Source organism: Typopeltis vanoorti, chromosome 4, assembly GCF_054136105.1.
Source record: "Typopeltis vanoorti isolate ZY-2024b chromosome 4, IOZ_Tvanoo_1.0, whole genome shotgun sequence".
NCBI lineage: Eukaryota > Metazoa > Arthropoda > Arachnida > Uropygi > Thelyphonidae > Typopeltis > Typopeltis vanoorti.
In genome coordinates, this window is record NC_143552.1 from 64,003,316 (window position 1) to 64,024,643 (window position 21,328).

The 21,328-nt window shown below is 35.8% G+C and overlaps 1 protein-coding gene across 3 annotated transcripts in view; it reads left to right on the forward strand.

Moving 5' to 3' along the window:
• l(2)gd1 (lethal (2) giant discs 1) overlaps window positions 1–21,328 on the forward strand; it is a 473,445-nt gene that overhangs the window by 70,666 nt on the left and 381,451 nt on the right. The window lies entirely within an intron of this gene.

Sequence of the window (21,328 nt, forward strand, 5' to 3'; positions counted from 1 at the left end):
GGCAACCTTCCACTCATTCACCACTCTTCAAGCAAAAAATCTAGTCCTGACACACCTACTAATTACACTCTTGCTCAGTTTCCAAGGATGGGCCCTAATTCTCCCACCATCAGACCTGTTCTGAAAAATTTTCTCTGTATTAATCATGTAAAAATCCCTTCAGTAATTTATGTTTCAATCATATCACCCCTTATCTGCCTATCAACCAATTTCTGTAAAGCCAAAATGTTCAACCTGTCCTAATCACATTCATTCCATAGACCTGCTACCATCTTGGCCACTCACCTATGGATTCCATCCACAAGAAAAACCCAGGTGACCAGATCTGCGCACAATAGTCAACATGGGGTCATACCAAGCCTCGATAAAGAGGTAAATGAATGCTTGTTATCTTCTCATTGGGTTTTCTTCAATAACCAGGTAATCTGATGAGCTGCTTTCAAGGGCATATTGCAAAAGTGCAATATGAACAGGTGAAAAGTACTGTCTTGAACAAAAAAAGAATGCCAAGTTTTTTGGAACTCGAGGATGCTATAGAATAACGTGCTTGTGCCAGAAAATGCTGGGAGTATGAGTCATTCCAAGAAGAGAGATCTGCTCTTGATTAAGCTAAGCATCATCAAAGGTCATCTCCAAATTTCATAGTTGTGATTATGCACTCTAGTAAGAGACGTTCGCTTGGCATCTGCCACACCCACAACTGTCTCACTTGGTAGAGGGTTTAGTGTTGTTTGTCACTGAATAACACAGCTTTCCAAACTTCAACATCCCACTCTACATGCTCTTTACACCGCTGAAGATGACACTACATGTTGGTTTGGGTAATGTGGGGACATGAATATTGTGGTCCTGTCATGGAAACCCATATTGTGAACCTTGGTTCTGAATGCTTTTGTTCAGATTCATGTTCCAGTCGATGCCCAGAACTCTACATTTAACGTGTTGGCCGACAAATGGCAAATTTTACATATTATCCTTCATAATACTCTATGGTCACATTCAGTGAGTGTAGTGGATTGTTCACTTGTATTTGACTCCCTGTGCTTCTATTTGAGTATGGTTTCTCTGATTGTTAACCTGGGATGGCCCAATTTTTCAACAATTTGCTGAATAGTTAGGCCTGCAACATGACATCCTATCACAATGCTTCAGAAACTTTCTCAGTACCCTTCTTGCAGTCATTTCACCCAGACACAGTTTCACCGACTGTCTACTCCTCTGGGCTTTTCATGTGCAACAGTGCTTAGAGTGTATCATAATCAGACAACTTCAAGCCAATGGTAGTCCTATAGACTAGCCTGAGTTGTTGCTATTTGGCTGGACTGCTGATGAATGATAAAATGTCACCTGACCTGATGAGTCCCAGTTTGTACTGTAGCATGCTGATGGCAAAACTAGAATATGGTGGCAACAACATGAAGCCATGGACCCTTCCAGCCAAATAGCAACAACTCAGGCTAGTGCCAGAGGTGTAATGGTGTGAGGAATGCTGATGTAGCACACATTAGGTCCTAACATCAGTTGAACACTACTTGAATGCCACATCAATTCCATTGAGATAAAGCATGTACGAGTGTGGTCTGAAAAGTTATTATTATTACGAGTATCTCCATGGAGTCAGTAGACTCATCACAGGGGACCCAAACTATCAAAACAATATCTATCATATCTCTTCCTGAATTCATTTACAGATGAAGAACTCACAACTGAGTCAGCCAATGCATTCCACTCATTCACCACCCTCCAGGCAAAAAATCTCGTTCTCATACCCTTGTTAACCACACTTTTCCTTAATTTCCAGGGATGACCTCTTGTTCTTCCATCGCTATCACACAGCTGAAATATTTCCCCTGCATCAATCTTATAAAAACCTCTTAGTAATTTATGTTTCTATCATATCCCCTCTTCTTTGCCTATCAACCAACCTCTGCAATCCACAAGCTCTCAATCTATCAATGTAGGGAGCATTTTTTACATCACTCTCCTCTGAGCCCTCTCCACCAATTCCTCATCTCCAAGGAATCCAGGTGACCAGACTTGAGCAAGCAATCCAAATGTGGAAGTATCATCGCCTTATATAGAGGAATAATAACCTCTTTATCTCTGGATGTTAAGTGTGTTCTTCAATAACCAAGTAATCCTATGTGCAAATTTGGACCTTAGCAATGTGTCCTCTGAACTTCATCTCCCTATCCACCAACACCCCCAAGTCTCTAGCATCATCAATCTCTTGGAGTACCATTCCATCATCAAGGTTCCATACCTTGTTTGTCTTCTTGACCATGGGAATACATTCTGATATTGCCTTCCTCAGATACCCACTGATTTTATCCCATGCACTGCTAACATCTTCCCCCCCCTGCAATATATTCTGCCATGGGACAGCTGTAAGCTCACTCCAAAGCTTGTTATAATTACCTAACCTGTAGTTTTGTATATACCCCTTCTTAAGAGAGAAATTCACAAATTTTTCAACCTTCCAAGTCAATACCACATGATCGCTCTCACCAATTGAAGGTCACGAGGACACCTTACTTATGCATATGTCCTCTGAACCAATGACCAGGTCCAACACTCTCACATCACGAGTCTTTTCAGTTATGTGCTGTTTCAAGTAATTGTCTCTTAGAAGGTGTATGAATTCCATTTCCTTTTTGCCACATGATATTTCCTCCTTCCAATTGATATCACCATAATTAAAATCCCCCATAATAATCACTAACCCTGCACTCATTGCACTAATTTGCTTATGCATGAATTCAATATCACCCCCTGTTCCCCCCCCCCCCGCCCTATAGCAGCAACCAGCTGGATATTTGGTTGCGGTGGTCACTATTTCACACCAGACCGCCTCAAATGAACTATCATTCACATGTTTATCCTCTTGATATACTACTTTCTTTGGCTTTAACTCATCAACTATCATCAACAGTACTCCTCCCCTCCCCCCTCCCCTTTCGTTCTATCTTTTCTATCCTCCCTGAAAATACTGTACCCATCGCATTCAATTCCAGTATCCACATCTTCTGCTGACAGCCAAGTTTCACTAATGCCTACATGGGATTGCACTGACTAATGCCAAAAATTCTTCCCTCTTATTTCAAATGCATCTTGCATTAGTATACAAAAATTGCAGATTCCCTTTAGTTCTTGTACCAGCTTTAGAACTGATATACATATCGCTAATTTCAGTAGTCCCATGCCGATTTTTATTCACTCTATTCTGCAATTTATTCCACGAATAAGGATCGACAAATATACATTCACTGCATAAGTTTCTTCCTCTTACAGTCAACCTTTTCAATTTTAGTTTCCCTGCCCAGTTACTTCAACTTGTTCAGAAAACAGTAACTTCTTCAATCGCTTATGACCTTTCATGTTCAGATGCAACTATTTCTTGCATACAGCTGTCTTTTGCCTTCAAACACAATCCAGACATCAACAAATTCCAGACCTCTTTTTTTGCACATTCTTGCATATCTTTCATTATCATCACTCGTCTATTTAACTCATAATTATCAAAACGAGGCAGCACACACACACTATCCTCCCTTTGACACTTTCTTCTTCATGATATCTAACAATGTTCTTAAATCTTTTGCTACCTGATTAATACTACCACTCAGGTCATTTGTATCCACCATAACTATTATCTTTTCTGCATCATGCCCTCTCTTTATTGCTAAAGCTATTCTCTCTTGTTTAGCCAGACAAGCACTCCTCAGGCATATTGCTCTCCAGTCATAGAATCACCATATATTGTACCACTCATAACTTCATTCAAATCCAAACAAGCATCACTCACGGCCTCATTTTCTATGCTATTCAGCATAACAATCCCTGTTTCATTACTTGCCCTCAACACTCTTTTACTTACTCTCTCACTTTCATACCATCTCATTTCTTCTAGACCTCTTGTGCTTTCATTGTGATGACACCCAATCACTCCCATACTATTTATTACTACATCATTCACCAAAGGTTCTCACTTATTTAATCCAATTCTACTAGTTACTTCAGCTAAAGTAATCTCCAAGTCCTAATTTCTCTATTCAACATATTTAACTCAGTTTTAATTTCCAGAACCTCCTTACTGAGCACTTCCAATTCCTCTTGCAGGAGATGGTCACTTTTCATTTTCATGAACTCCTGCCAAAGCTCTTCCACTACGGTCCCGACGTTTGCTTCCATTCCTAATCGCTCCAGTCTATCCCGACACTTCTCACATACATTGACATTTTTATTCTTCTCATTTAGCCAAACGGTCCAAAGATCCTTCACATTCTTTGGTACATGCATATAGCAGTTTCTGCAACGCATTCACTGCAACAAATCCAAGGCAGAGCCAGACTTTCGTAGAGAAGTCCTCCGAGCTGCTGACGTACATCTCTTGTTGGACGCCATCTGTAGACACTGAACTAGTACAACAAACAGCAGCTAAAACACAATATATACAACAAAGTTTCAACAATAACACCACTGAAGGACACCTGTATTCAACCAAAGCACAACTGCAGCAAAATTTGAGACAAAAAGCCACACTATACTTTAATTTAAAAACACTTTTTCTAGCATAGCTCAACACGACCACCATGTTCACTAGCGACACTAGTGCCATCCCAAAAATTAATCTTTCTCAGTATAATAAATTTAGTTTAATCCTTTATCCAAGTGTGAGCAAACAAAGTTTGCGCCTGAAAGTATCTTCAGGACTGGGGTAAGGTGGTACAACACCAGGGCACTCCTTGCAAAGGTGGAGCAAGCTACCAACACTCCTATCTCAGTATCTCCCATAATGCAAAACACATCTCCCTGCAGATATATATAATGTTATGCATTAAGGGAAGGGCCACTACCCAGACTAGTTTCGACCTTTATTGAGGTCTCTTCAGTGGGAGCCAGGCCCAAGTGGAGATATGAGGCAGAAGCATTAGCTGGTCATCTCTACCTATAGGAGTTGCCAAACGGTGTGCCACCCTTTTTTAATAAATTACTCTGGATTTAGAGAAAGATGTTGAAAGTTTATTTTTCACTTGGTTAGAGTATAATAAATTTAGTTTAATCCTTTATCCAAGTGTGAGCAAACAAACAAGTGAAAAATAAACTTTCAACATCTTTCTCTAAATCCAGAGTAATTTATTAAAAAAGGGTGGCACACCATTTGGCAACTCCTATAGGTAGAGATGACCTGCTAATGCTTCTGCCTGGTATCTCCACTTGGGCCTGGCTCCCACTGAAGAGACCTCAATAAAGGTCAAAACAACTAGTCTGGGTTGTGGCCCTTCCCTTAATGCATAACATTAGACATATCTGCAAGGAGATGTGTTTTGCATTATGGGAGATACTGAGATAGGAGTGTTGGTAGCTTGCTCCACCTTTGCAAGGAGTGCTCTGGTGTTGTACCACCTTACCCCAGTCCTGAAGATACTTTCAGGCGCAAACTTTGTTTGCTTACACTTGGATAAAGGATTAAACTAAATTTATTATAGTCTAACCAAGTGAAAAATAAACTTTTAACACTTTTCATAATCTTTCCCAGGTGAGGCACGAACTCACAACATCGGCATAACTTACAAGTACTGTCTTGTACCAGGCACTAACCAATTGTGCACTCTTGGCCTAACAATGAAAAAACGAATTTATTATTTCAAAATTATTTTTATTTTTCAACATAATCTCCCTTAAGACTTATACATTTATTCCAGTGATGCTACAGCGCCACTAACCTGTACCTGTGGTGGTTCTCAGTAAGATCTGCAAAATACCCCTCTACAGCTGCAATCACCTCTTGATTCGAAGAAAAAACTGACCAGCAATGAAGAGTTTTAGTTTTGGGAAGAGATAGAAGTCTGAGTTAGCTAAATCTGGGGAATAGGGTGGATGCTTGAACAATTCACAGTGCAGATCCCTTAATTTTCTCACTGACAAAACACCTTTGTGTGGGCAGGTGCATTGTTCTGATGAAAGATGATTTTTTTTTTTTTTCTTCTGCAAACTGGGTCTTTTCTCACAAATTTATTCATCTAGTGTGGTTAAAAGATCAGAATAATATTTCCCGGTTATTGTTTTACCCTTTTCAAGATAATTAATAAAGAAAATGCCTTTAGCATCCCAAAACACCGATGCCATGATTTTTCTTGCTGATGGAACCGAATCAGCAAGATTCGGTGTTGAACAACTTCTTTGGCGCTGAACAACTGACTTCAGTCCACTGTTTTGACTGCTGTTTGGATTCTGGTGTGTAATGGTGAATCCACGTCTCATCCATAGTAATAAATCGATGCACAAAATAAGTTTTATTCTTGTTAAAACGCTCTGAGCACTGTTCAGAGATTTTCATGCAAGTATGTTTTTGATCTTCTGTGAGTAAGCGCGCACCCAACTTGCGCAAAGCTTTTTCATTTGCAATTCTTCCTGTAAAAGATATCTTACACGTTCTGTTGAAATGCCTATAGTCTCAGCGATTTCACACACTTTGACTCGCTGGTCATCCAGTACCATATCGTGCACTTGATCAATGATTTCAAGGCTGGTACTGCCACGTTTAAACTCGGCAACTCATTTCTTAATTGTTGAAAACAAAGGAGAAGTGTTTATAAACTTTTATGAACTTTGAATGAATTTCTTTTGGCATTAAACCTTCTTTTACAAAGACTTTTATAACCACACGATACTCGATTTTATCCATTTCAAGGGATAATACTGACAAAAATTTTGCTTCAGACAGCTGTATAAAGCAAACTACTTGATAAGAATGACTTGAAATTTCACATGGATGCTTATGACAGATGTACCAATTTGCCGATAGTGTTGCCATCTATGGTCAAGGCTGAGAACTTTTCAGATCACCCTCGTAGTATGCTGATGTGGTTCGAGGAACACGATATCAGTTTTCTTTTACTTAAGTGGCCAGCTCAGTTCCCAGATCTTGACCTAATAGAGGATCTTTTGGATGAGATGAATTAAAATTGAGCAGTTTGCATCAGAAACATGCCATCATCCAGTCTGCAGGAACCCGGTGATTGTATTGTGGCAGCATGGATAAACATCCCAGAGCAATGTCTTAGATACTTAGTAGAATTAATGCCACAGAGAATACAGGTCATTGTTTGGCAAAACAGATTCCCACTCATTATTAAATGCTGTTCTTAATAAAGTGGCCACACAGTGTTTATTGTTGATACTGCATTAAAATATAGAGCAGGCATTTAGTACCATCTGTACATAAACTTAATATGTGCTTCCGAGATGCCTGTAATATACTAAAACATCATTCATGACATATCTGCATGGTTAGCCTAGTGGCTATGCGCTTTGCAACCATATGCCTGGGGAAGGAGTGTTCTAGGTTCAGTTCTCATCAACGACGTGAGGAGCTTAAGGATCTTCCTCAGCCATAGCCAAGTTAGCCAGTCTTGGGCGTGGACAGCAGAGTTTTTTCCCCAGTTTATCTGGGGTTTTTCATCCTGCAAGCAGGCAAACCGGCCCCTGTGGACACACACGGATACAGTCAAGAATACTTAAGACAATCCCTCCAGCCATAGGTCTGAATTGTCAGCTATGCCGGTCCCGAGCTCGGATAAAAATATGGGGAGGGGGTGTTGAGGTAGTGCCATGCCTCCCCGTAAAAGGGGCTCACAGCCGTTTAATCACCATACGAAATGAATGAATGAATTAATGACATTAATATTATTCTTGTATTAGAGTATCCTCCTTTTTTAATATAAAACCAACTTCTTTGCAGACTATGTTTTTAAAATTAATTGCTTTAAAGATAGTCATAGTTCCCTTATTGAACGTGGCTCATTTTTCCTGTTACAACTTTTCTTCTTCTTCTTTCTATCATGGGTTTTACACCAAGTGGCCTGTTTTGGTCTCATGCCATTGGTTTCTTGGTCTTCTAATTTTCCTTTTCCCATTTATTTTATGTCTGTATAGTATTTTTGGCAGTCATTCAATTTAAACGTTCTATCCATTTTTGTTTATATTTACTTATGTAATAATTAATTGGTTTTATATTCAAAAATTATAAAATTTCATTTGTTTTATTGTTCCACTTGGTATATCCAGCTGTTTTTCTGAGAAATTTCATTTCCGCTGTTTGAATTTGTTTTGCATCTTACTTTTTTATGGTCCATCCCTCCCTTTCATATAATAAAGTTGGTTTGGACAAAACATTATAGAGTCTAATTTTGATATGTTTTTATATCAGATATTATAGGTTATGTTTTTGTACCAGGGATGCCTTAAATATATTATTATTATGTCATTTACTTTAACAAAATATGACATTTTAATGTCTGTATTTTTTTTTTCATTTTCATACGCTAAATCACATCCTAGGATTTGAAGTATTCACTTGTTCTCATATTTTATTATCTATTACTGTTTTATTTCTTATTGGTTTTTCTCCTTTGAAAGCCATTATATTTGTTTTTACTTTAGATATTCTCATATTATACTCTTCTGAGATTTCATTTAATGATTTTACTGAACTTTGTGAATCATCTTCTGATGATGATTTACAGTACTATCTTCTTTTTCTTTAATCTCTTTCCATCTACTGCTGGATATAGTCCCCCCCCCCCTTAACTTTCTAGTTCTGTCTATGTTTAGCCAATGTCCACCATCTTGATATTTAGCAACCTTTCTTTATCTGCAAATAAGTGTGCCTATTTCCATCATTCAAGGTCACATGTATTCCTTTTTGAAAATTGAGTTTAAGCAAGATTGACCTTTTTGGAATCAATTTTGTTCTTCTAGTAGTTTATTCTCTACAATATTGTTTAGCTTATCTTTTAATATTCCTGCATATATTTTGCACCCTGCATTTAGTGGACTAATCCCCCTATGGTTATTGCAATCATCTTTATTTCCTTTTTTTTTTATAAACTGGAATAACCAGTGTTTTTTCAAGAGTTAGGAGTTTTTCCAAAAATGCAAACTTTTTCAGGAGGCTTTCATTAAATTTTTCACTTCTGTTTTTATATAGTTTCATATTTATATTGTCTTCTCCTGGTGTTTTGTCTATTTTTCATTTTCTTCAGTTTAGTTCTGGTATTATAATATATCATTTTAAGTCATTCTTTGTTTTATAAAGTTTTTCTTTTTACATCACTACTGTGATATAGAGAATAGGTGTAGTTGCACAGAATTATACAGTTTAATCTTGTATAACTCTGTGCAACTACAAGAGGAATTTCATTTGAGAAGGTATCTGACAAAAAGAAAAAGGAAAAGTTGGTTCTTGTTGATGATTTATACAGCAGAGTAGGAAATGAATGCCAGACATATAGATGTTTTCAGAAAATTTGGAGAAGGGAACAAAATTAGTAATAACAGTCACTGCCTGCTGGATATGTGTTGAATATGGACCAGTCATTACTGATACCATGTTCCAGTGTAAAGATGTTCACAAATTCCTCTGGAAAGAAAAGTATGAAAATTTGATTTATTGATAGTGATGCTGGTTTAGGATACAAGAGTATACAGGGAATTTAAAATAGGGAGGGATTGCCATTTAGTTGTGGGTAAGATAAAAATTAACAACATATGATGGTGGTCAGAGGAAATCTACATAAGTTTTAAAAAAAGAATCAAAGTTAAATAGCTTTCAGAGGTGAACTGTAGACTCAAATACACAAATATTATTCAAGGAAAAATGAAAGAGTTTGAAAAAAAAAAAAAACTTTCCTTGGAGACTCATTAGCAAACCCTGAAGAACCCATTGATTTGGCCAGGGAGTCAGGTGGTGAAGTTGTTTGCAAGGATAGAAAAATCAGAATTTCATGATACACTCAAGAAGTTAGATAGGCAGTCAAAAAAAGAATAAAGCATTATCAAAAGTTCCTATTAAGCCAGTTAATGAGTACTCTGAGAGAATATATAGAAAAATGTAATAAAGTGAAGAACTGTATAAAAAGATCTAGGCAAAAGTCATGGGAAGATTTTGATAAGAATATCAAAGATAAATATCAAGAAGGAAGCAAAATGTTCTTGAAAATATTAAAAAACCTTAAAAATGGAGGAAAGAGTACAGAAAGAAATCCTTAATGATTAAGAGGGAAAAGAAAAAAATATGGTTCCAGTGTGATATGGACCAGTTTAAGATATTAAATTATTATTAAGATATTAAAATTAAGATATTTAAAATTAAGATATTAAAATTAAGATATTTAAAATTAATATATTAAAATTGAGTATTTTAATATATTAAAATACTCAAGAAGAATGCATTCAGAACTACATAGTAATACTTGAGATAGAAAATGCCATCAAGTGTGCAAATACAGTGCACTGAAGTAAAGTTCTCAATATTACCCATCTATAAGAAGGGAAACAAAACTGAATGTGAAAAGTACAGAGGAATATCTGCACTGAGTATTTATGATAGGTAAGATTTATATGAGCATACTTGAGAAGAGGCTAAGAAAAGTGAAAGAAAAACTTGGAGAAGCACAAGCTAGGTTCAGACCAAATTGGGAATTGTCATGATCACATTTTCACTTTCAGAGAAAGAGTTGAGAAATCATGGGAGTATTTAACAAAAGTTAAATACAGATCCTTGCAGGATCTGTATTTAACTTTTGTAGATCTGGAAAAGGCACATGACAAGGTGCCAAGAGAAAAGTTATTCAGAATACTAAAAGAAATTTATATAGAATAAATGGCACATATATTGTGCAATACATAATCTGTATTTAAATACACCATCTTCAGTTATAATTGAAGGAAATACAAGATGATTATATGATGCAAATGAAGTGTGAGGAGTGTACAATGTCTCCAACATTATTCCTCTGTACAGATCACATTATATAAGAAATCAGCATTAGGCCTGATATCAGAATTAGAGATGTTAATCACTAATTTTGATGATGATTTTAATAATGTTATACTCTAAAATAAATCTGGTATAATTTTCAGAGTTTCTTGACTCAATTGGATGACTGTTGTATTAAATTTGATATGAAAATCAGCATTAAATAGACAGTCTATGAAAATCAGCAGGAACATTGAAAATATCAACTGCCTCTTGTGGGGAAATCTGTTGAACAAGTGAAACAATTCATCTGTTAAGAATAATTTTTAATGAAGATGGCAAATTAAATATAGAAATAGACAACAGAATAAACTGATATTAGCTGATGAGCTGATATTAATTCCCTACAGGAAGATTTGAATAGACTTTTAGCTTGGACAAATGAGTGGGTTCTACAGTTTTAATATTAATAAATGCAAGCTTTGGGATACAGAAATATAAAGCTATGTACTGTATTGGTGGAGCTATACTCCGGGAAGTGGATGAGATTCAAGATTTTAGAATGATGGTAGACAGTGGAGTGAAGTTTCGAGGGCACATCGCAAGTGTTGCAAAGACTTCACATTGTATTGCTGCTATGATAAAAAGTACATTAACATGTAGGGATAAAGAGGTGATGGTGGTGCATCTATATATTGACTATTGTGCTTAGATTTGGTCACCTAGTTTTCATTGTGATGTGGAAACACTAGACTCTGGAATGTTGGTTATAAAGATTGTTTGAGGGAATGTGGATTACAGAGGTTGGTGGATAGGTGGAAAAGAGGAGATAATGATAGAGACCTTTTAGTTAGTTAAAGGATTCTATCAGATTAATAAAGAAGAAATTATTAAAAGAGTGGATTTTAAGATGGGAAGAACAAGAAGCCATACCTGGAAGTTGTATAGAAATGTGGTGAAGAAGGGTATGAGGAGTAGAATTTTACGTGGGGGAGTTGTTAGTGAGTGGAATTCATTACCTGAGTGCATTGTGAAGCAGATCGTGTAAATAAATTCAAAGCCCAAAGAAATTATGATAGATATAAATTCAAAGAAATTATGATAGATATGTTGCTGATTGAGTGGACCTCCCACGATGAGTCTGTTGACTCCGTGAAAGCTACCAAAATAATAATAATAATATGATGGTGAGTCAAATGAATAAATTTATATGAAATAAGAGACAAATTAGTCAAAATACTAAATTAGCTTATACAAGACATTGTTCAAACCAATTTTAATTGGTTTGAACAATGTCTTATTGGTCTGAAAAAAATTAGGGAAATGAACAGATGAGCCAAGTTAATCTCAGATAGTATGACTATTTAAACAGGAGGAGAAAGGGAAGGTTAGCAAAACATGTGTGATGCCAAGATTACATTAAAAAAAGAAAGACAGGAAAGAGGAAAATCAAGATCTGGGAGGATTGAATTTAGTCAGAAGTACTTTAGAAGAGTGAAATATGATATGGCAGCATTGGAGTTATAATGAACAACAGACCAATTTGGAGGAAAATTATAATAGAAATAAATATGATAGTAATAATGTAAATAGGAAGTTAGTAATAATATAAACTTAATCTTGTGGTGCTATCATAGTATCCTCTGTACCAATTCAGGATTATCAGGAACTTGATAATGAAAGATAACAGGACCAAAAACTAAGTTCAATCAGAATTAATTTACAAAAATATTGAAGTATTCAGGTGACTCTTCTATAGAGATATTAATCACTTGAAGGAAAGAGGAAGAACTAGAAAAGTGGAAAAAATTAACAGGATTAGAAAGGTCGGGGGGGGGGGAAGACTTTAAAAATCAGAAGATTGAAATTTCAAGAAAATAATAATAATAAAAAAAAGAACACCATAATTTCTTGCATCATTAGAACTGGAATTTTTTGTTCCTTCTTTCTACTGATTCAGAGGAGAGGGAAAGGTCCTCTAAAATTGTGTTAAACGTGAAGCTTCATTGTCAGTTCTAATGTTGCTGTTCAATATTTCATTTTTCTATTTTCTGACTTTGTTTTTTAACTTTATCCTAAACTTTATAATCTTTCCCATTTTTTTTAATTTTCTAGTACTTCCTCTTTTCACATTTAAAATAATTCCCATTTTAGTTGGTTTTGGCTCCTCATCATCTTTATCTATCCCTTCCATGTTAGGTTGTCCAAGTAACTTGGTTTCATGGAAACTTAATAGACCATTCTGCAATGCCTTACACAAGTCATTTACGTAAGTCATACCGACCCCACTTCCCTCAATCTTTCATAATAGACTTTGTCATGTCAAATACATATGCAAAAAAAAAAAAAAAAAAAACATGTAATGCAATGCATAAATATCAAGTAGTAAAATAAATGATAGCATCCTGTGTTAAATACATAAAAAAATATATATTTTATACCATATCAGTTGGACAATTTTTAAATACTGAACACACCAAATATATGTTACAATTTGACCACACAGTGCTGCAACACAATATATTAATAGGAAATTGTCACTGCACATTATCTTTTAACTTGTGGCTTTCAATAATCCCAAAGTTATTCTATGGATAAATAAGAGAAAAAATTCGAGAATAATCAACTAAAAAATACAGTCCAAGAAGTGCAACCAGTATTAAGATTACATTTAATAAAAAAAGGTACATATTGTTGCATGTTGGTTGGTTGCTAGTTATCATAAAGAGCTCTCAAGAGATATTTGAACTTTTGAATTGTTTTTTTTTTTCCTAATAAATTTCTCTATAGCAGGCAAAGATATCTTCAGCCATTCTTTGCACATTAAGAAAACGTTTGGATCCATTTTTTCAAACCGAGCTAAATAGGAAATCAATTCTCGAAGTACTTCAGCCTTCTTTTTTTGCTAAGAAACTTTTTGGTTCCAAGATTTTGTGTCTTTCTTCATCTGCAGCTTTCAGTTCAATGAGGTAAGCATTTGATAACTGTTCATCATGCGATTCTATAAGTTCCTCCACATCGTGTTCATCAATTTTTTTTTTTTTTTTTTTTTTTTTTTAATTTTTTCACTGACTTCCTCAAATGTTTAGTCCTTTTCGAAACTTCAGTTGTCAGGAACAAATTGCAGACAGATTTTTTTTCCCCACACTCATTTCAAACATCAAGCTTTTGCAATATTCCTTATTTCATGATGATAAATATCATAAGATTTCCAGAATTTTCCAAGTGTTATTTCAGGATTTGCATCCAGTGCTTAAATTGCTTTGAACAAATGTTCTGTGTAAATAGTATATATTGAAGTTAACTATAACACCCTGATCCATCAGTTGCAGTAATGTGCTGGGTGGAAGGTAAACAGCTTTTACATTGGGATGGAAATCATTCAAATGGAGGATGGCTTGGAGAATTATCTAAAATAAACAGTATTTCTTAAAGGAAATGTAATTTACATTGCAATATTTTTCTACTTCAGTAATAAAGCAGTTGATAAACCAGTCCAAATAATGCTAGAGTCATCCATGCTTTCTGGTTGGATCAGTAATGCACTGGAAGTGTTGTTTTGGTGATGCCTTTTAATGCTTGTAGGTTTTTCAGAGTCATGACCAAGTAGTGGTTTCAACTTGCATCTTCTGGATGTGTTTTCACCAAGCAAAAAAGTATTACCCATCTTTTCGATGCTTTGTGTCCTGGCATAATTTTTTGCTCTGTGGAAATATAGGTGTGAGATGGCATTTTTTGATAAAACAAGCCTGTTTCATCCATATTAAATATTTGTTCAGACAAATATGGACCTTTGTTGATTATGGATTAACTCCACTGTGGAAAATTTTTGGCTGCTTCGGCATCATCGCTAGCAGGCTCATCAAATATGTGCACATTATGAAAGCCAGCGCAATTTTTAAGACATGCATACCAACCATTGCTTGCAGTAAACAACAGTGTTCCTTTAGTATATTTTTCCTTAAGGTCCTCAAATAAGCTTGCAGTAGTCTGTGTTGTCATAAGGCTCAAAAGAAACACTTTTCTGGATTTCGTCTTCCATCTCCATTAGCGTGCCTTCGCCTTTTTTTGCATGGTTGTTTTTATGATGGCTGTTTCTTTAACATGTTCTTTTATATGCAAAGCATCCTTTACTATGGTATTTATTATAGATCAAGTTCACATGCTATACTTGATGAGCTTCGTCCACCTTCATATTTCTTTGTTATCTGTAATTTCATCTCTAGATCGAATGAGTATGTTTAAGAGATGGTGTTCACATGTTGATTCAAGGGCACATTTATCACCAGCCATTGTAAATAATATTTAGAAAAAACACCAAAAATGTGAAAATAAGTACAACATTATATAGGTGCATTCACAGCAAGAGACACATGTGGGAACTGAGATGATGCAGCATGTGGGGCTTAGTGTTGACTTGCACATAAGTGCTGTACGTAAATATTGTGTATCTTCGGAATTTCTTACATAAGTATGGATTTATGTATTTTGTGGTCTGTCTTTATTCATATCTGCTGTTAATGTGTATTAACAAACTGGCCAAAGAAGCCAGTTTGTCTGTCTTCTGGAATGAGAAACTTGTTAGACAACTGTGTTTTAACAGTTTGTAATTTTGATCTGAGTTTCCAAGAGGAGAGCTGACTTCCATTAGGAAATATCAAAGATATTAAGAAAGTGGAGAAAGGTTATCAAAAATTTAGGTAGGTAGGTGTACGATTTGCATTAGATGGAACAGTGTTCAAACCTGGTTTTAAAATATGGATCTGAGAAGATGAAAACTTTTTCTCCTGTCTCAGATCATATCTGTTTGATCAAATGAGTGGGAGGGAGCAGGGTCAAACCATATTAAAAAAAAGTGTACTAGGACCATAAATATAATTTAAGGTGGTATAATTATTTAGGCAAGCCAACTTTTTGATGCCAAAATAGCAAAAAAAAAGTCTGCACAGAAAGACCAACTTTTAAGTGGACTGATGCAATTATGATTGATGTCATTAATGGAAATGTAAATATCAATGCTGTGACCATATTGAAGTGTTGAATTTTGTTTGTTTATTATTTATAATAAAATAATAATGATAGGAATTTCACCAGGGAACCAGGGTGAACAGCGAAAAGTCAGCGACTGGAACAAATCTGAAAAAACACCCCAACTCAACATCACCAGAATTAAGGATCGGTATTATCAACATAAGAAGCCTGAATGGCAAAGAAATGTAGCTAGCTGAGGAATTAGATAAGTACCTGATCGACATAATAGGGGTGACTGAAACAAAAAAGACCAAAACTGGTGAGATCTTTCTGAGCAATAAATACAAAATGTTATATTCAGGCAATGACAATCAAGGAAAAGAAGGAGTAGCCATAGTATTCAACACAAAATACGAGGCTAATCTTCTTGAATGGCAGGCAGTCTCAAGTAGAGTGATGTGGGCAAATATCAGAATGGAGAACTGGACAATGAGACTTATTTGTGCGTATGGTCCCACAGAAGGTCCTACTAAGATAGAAGTGGAGGAATTTTTTGAGGATTTAGAGAAAGCAGCTGACACAATGAAAAAGGAAAAGTTGGTCCTTGTTGGGGATCTAAATAGCAGAGTAGGAAATGATTGTCAGACATACAAAAATATATTGGGAAAATTTGGAGAAAAGAGCAAAGTTAATAATAATGACAATTATTTGTTGGATTTCTGCTCAGGACATGGACTGGTTATTACTAACACCATGTTCCAACATAAAAATGTACACAAATTCACATGGAGAGAAGAGGGGCAAGAAATAAGAAAAGTCTCATTGGCTATGTTATTGTTGATAGTGATGTTTTCTCCCTTGTGCAGGACACCAGAGTGTACAGAGGATTTGAAATTGGAAGTGATCACTATTTATTCTTGAGCAGGATAAAATTAAATTTTATATTGAAAAGAATAACATGTAAGAAAGTATTAAAGTGAATAAAAGTTGAACAGCTGTCAGATGTGAACTGTAGACTAAAAAAAAACAAATATTATTCAAGAAAAAATAAAGAGTTTGAGAACAAGAACCAAAAGTTGGAGATTCAGTGGCAAGCCCTGAAGAAAATGATTGATTCAGCCAGAGAGGCATGTGGTGAGGTTGCTTGCAAGGATAGAAAAATCAGAACTCCATAGTGGACACATGAACTTAAAGAGTCATTGAAGGAAAAGAAGAAAGCATATCAAAAGTTCCTGGCAGATAAGTCAGCTTGTGTTCTCAGAGAATGCAGAGGCAAATGTAAGAAAGCTAAACTGTGTAAAACTGGATAAGCAAGAATCATGGGAGGACTTTGGTAAGAACATAGAAAATAAATATCAAGCAGGTGGTAAAATATTTTGGAGGTTGTTGAAGAAGCTTAGAAATGGAGGAAAGAGTACTGTAAAAGGAGTTAGAGATGATGAAGGTGACATGAAAAATTGGAGAAAAAGATATCCTTGAAGTATGGAGTAATTACTTCAAGAAATTGCTAAATGAAACAAGCAGTGATAGCACAGTGGTAAAAAACACTCAACAGGCATACAGTGAGTAATACATATCCATACTTGAAGTAGAAAAAGCCATCAAAGGCTTAAAATGTGGAAAGGCAGCAGGAGTAGATGATATTCGACCAGAAATGCTGAAGTATGGTGGTATAAAAGCCTTGCAGTGGCTGCACTACATAATTCAGAAGGCCTGGACAGAGGGACGAATTCCCGATGATTGGAGTAGAGCTCTCATAGTACCCATATATAAAAAGGGAAATAAAACTGAATGTGAAAATTACAGAAGTATTTCCCTACCGAGTGTTCCTGGTAAGATATATGCAAGTATACTGAGAAACGGTTGAGAAGAATTGTAGAAGAAAAGCTTGCTGAAGAACAAGCTGGAATCAGGCCAAATAGAGGCTGTCAGGATCAGTAGTGGAGAAATCATGGGAATATAACAAAGATTTCTATTTGAGTTTTGTAGATCTGGAAAAGGCATATGATAAGGTGCCAAGAGAGAAGCTATTCAATACGCTACAGTTATATGGCATCATTGGGGCATTATATCAAGCAATACTTAGTCTTTATTTGAGTTGTAAGTCAGCAGTTAGAATTGAAGGAAGTACAGGAGAAGATGGTTTAATGTTAAATCTGGTGTGAGACAAGGATGTACATTATCCCCTCTGTTATTCATTATCTATATGGATCACATTATGAAGGAAAGTGGTATTAAACATGATATCAAAATTGGAGATGTTAATGTCAGCTGTTTGCTTTATGCGGACGATGTTATACTTCTAAATAAATCCACTCCAAGTTTCTAAGATTCCTTGACTAAATTGAATATGTAATAGATAGGGTATGAAGGTCAGCAATAAAAAGACAAAGACAATGAAAATAGGCAGAATCGTCGAAAATGTCAACTGCATTGTGAACGGAGAACCTGTGCAACAAGTAAAACATTTCACCTATTTAGGCATGATTTTTAGTTAAGATGGTAAATTAAATATGGAAATAGACAACAGGATCAATAAAACTGGTATAGTAGTATGGCAATTGAATAAATTCATATGGAATAAGAGAGAGAAATTAGTCAGAACACTAAATTAGCTGTATACAAGACAGTGTTCAAACAAGTTTTAACTTATGGATCTGAGAGCTGGGTCAGAAGTAAAACACTTGACCAAAGACTAGAGACTACAGATATGAGAATCCTGAGAGGGATTAGAGGCATGAACAGATGGCATCAATGGCAATATCATATTAAAAACAAGGATATTAGGAAAGAACTTGACATTGTCAGCATCCAGGAATGCATTAGCAGAGCTAATCTCAGGTGGTATGGTCATTTAAACTGAATGAACGAGGAAAGATTGGCAAAACAAGTGTTCTCTGCCATGTTGGCAGGAAAACGACCCAGAGGAAGACCAAGATATAGGTGGATTGATACGGCACAAAGTGCCTTAGACGACAGAAATATGAGATCTGATAATATTGGAGTCTTGACAAGTAACAGACTGATCTACAGGAAAATTGTAGATAGGAAGTTAGTAATGATGTAAATTTTTCATGTAGTACTATCATATCCTGTACACGCCTTGAGGGTACATGGCAGAAATTTGATGATGACATTTTCCCATTGCATATTTTATTTATATAATATACAAATTGCATTCATAATTTCTGCACACTGTATGCATGGTCAGCAGCAATTATATCCTTGTTTAATCCTTTATCCAAGTGTAAGCAAACAGAGTTTTCGTGTTAAGTATCTTCACAACTAGGCTTTTGTTTGTTGTTATGATCCATCGAGTCGTTTCCGACTCCACGAACATACACTCTCCATTCCGATCTCTCCCTGACCATGTCTTTCAGAACCTCCAAGCACACTCTAGTTGCTTCTTTAATTCCATCCACCCATCTAATTCTTGATCTTCCTCTTCTCCTGCTTCCATCAACTTTAGCAAGTGTAATCATCTTCTCCAGACTGTCATTTGCTCGCATAATATGTCCGAAGTATGACAATTTTTGCTTGATGATCATAGCTTCAAGGGGGAAATCTGGCTTTATTCTGTCAATCATTGGTTTATTAGTTTGCTTTGCAGTCCGTGGCATTCTTAGTAAGCGTCTCCAAACCCATAATTCAAATCATCTATCTTCCTTCTTTCACTCTTTCTCAGGGTCCAACTTTCACATCCATACACCATAGGGAATACCATTGCTTTCACGATTCTGAGTTTTGTTGTGAGGCTAATATCTTTATGTTTAAAGATCTTGCTTAAATTTGTCATTGCTTTTTTTCCTAGTAATAATCTTCTAACTTCTTCGGTAGAATAGCCATTAAGACAGCATTTCATATGTACTATGCGTGCTAGAAGTTGACTTGAATATAAAGCCTAATGACTTCACATTAATTGCTTTAGTATCCCATGAAGCAAAGTATGCATCCTCTCAGGTGTGTACAATGCTGTGCATTATGGGAAGGACCACTATCCAGACTGATTTTGACTTCGGGGTCTCTTCGGTTGAGAGGAGATACGATAATGCAAGTAAAGGAGTGAATAATATTTATTCAAAGGCCATATATCTCAATTTGAATGTTATAGACCATCATCATCAGTAGCAAATGGTAGTTGAATACAAAGTAGAATGCAGAACAAAGGAAACAATGGATTGATTTTAAACAGTGAGATCTGTATGATGTTATACATGAAACAATGCAAAGGCATAATTGAGGAAACATTGTCAGTTATTAACTGTATTATTAGTTAAAACTTGAATGATATGTAATTCTTATAAGACTCTCCCATATCTTTGATAGTGAGAGACAGTCATTCCGATTCAAGTTTGAATAACAAAGTAAGACTCCAGTACTTTCTTTAAATAAATGTTCAAATTTATAGCAACAATGATGGAGTAAGTGTGTTTCAGACCATAGGATATTTTGGTCTGCATCTAATCCATTATTTGAAAGGCCACATTTCTCCGATTTCCTCTTGATGATATGTGAATGGTGTTCTTGTGTTCATTTTTAAACTGAATATCCAGTTTGCCCAAAGTATTAAAGGTGACAGTCACAAGGAATTGGGTAGATTCCAGGAAGAGCAAGATGGTAACATTTATCTTTAGAAGATGGGGACCATGATGATAGTTTGTTAACAGGAATAAATGTGGCCACTAGATGTGCTTCTTAAGAATTCTAGCAATTGGTTCTGAGATGCCAGAAATGTATTGGATAGAGACTCATAAATTCTGCCAATTTTCTGGATTCCATACAGTCTAATAATTTAATAGTCAGTTTTGATATTGCACTTTTCACTCTTGTATGAGGGTGGTCTGAAAAGTATTTGGCCTAACAATGAAAAAATGAATTTATAATTTCAAAATTATTTTTATTTCTCAACATAATCTCTCTTAAGGCTAATACGTTTATTCCAGCAATTCTCCAGCACCATTATCCCATCCCTGTAGTGGTTCTCAGTAAGATCTGCAAAATACCCCTCTACAGCTACAATCAACTCTTGATTTGAAGAAAAAACTGACCAGCAACGAAGAGTTTTAGTTGGAAGAGATAGAAGTCAGAGTGAGCCAAATCTGGGGAATAGGGTGGATGTTCCAACAATTCATAGCGCAGATCTCTTAATTTTCCCATTGCCAAAACACCTTTGTGGGCAGGTGCATTGTCCTGATGAAAGATTACTTTTTTCTTCTGCAAACCGGGTCTTTTCTCATGCATTTTTTCGTCTAGTCTGGTTAAAAGATTGGAATAATATTTCCCAGCTATTGTTTTATACTCTTCAAGATAATTAATAAACAAAATGCCTTTAGCATCCCAAAACACCGATGCTATGACCTTTCCCGCTGATGGAACAGACTTTGTCTTCTTTGGTGCTGAACAGCCGGCTATTTTGACTGCTGTTTGGATTCTGGTGTGTGTAATGGCGAATCCAAGTCTCATCCATATTAATAAATCGATACACAAAATCAGTTTTATTCTTGTTAAAACGCTCCAAGCACTGTTCAGAGATTTTCATGCGAGTGTTATTTTTTGGATATCCTTCATGTGGATCATCTTCAAGTCTGGTACAGC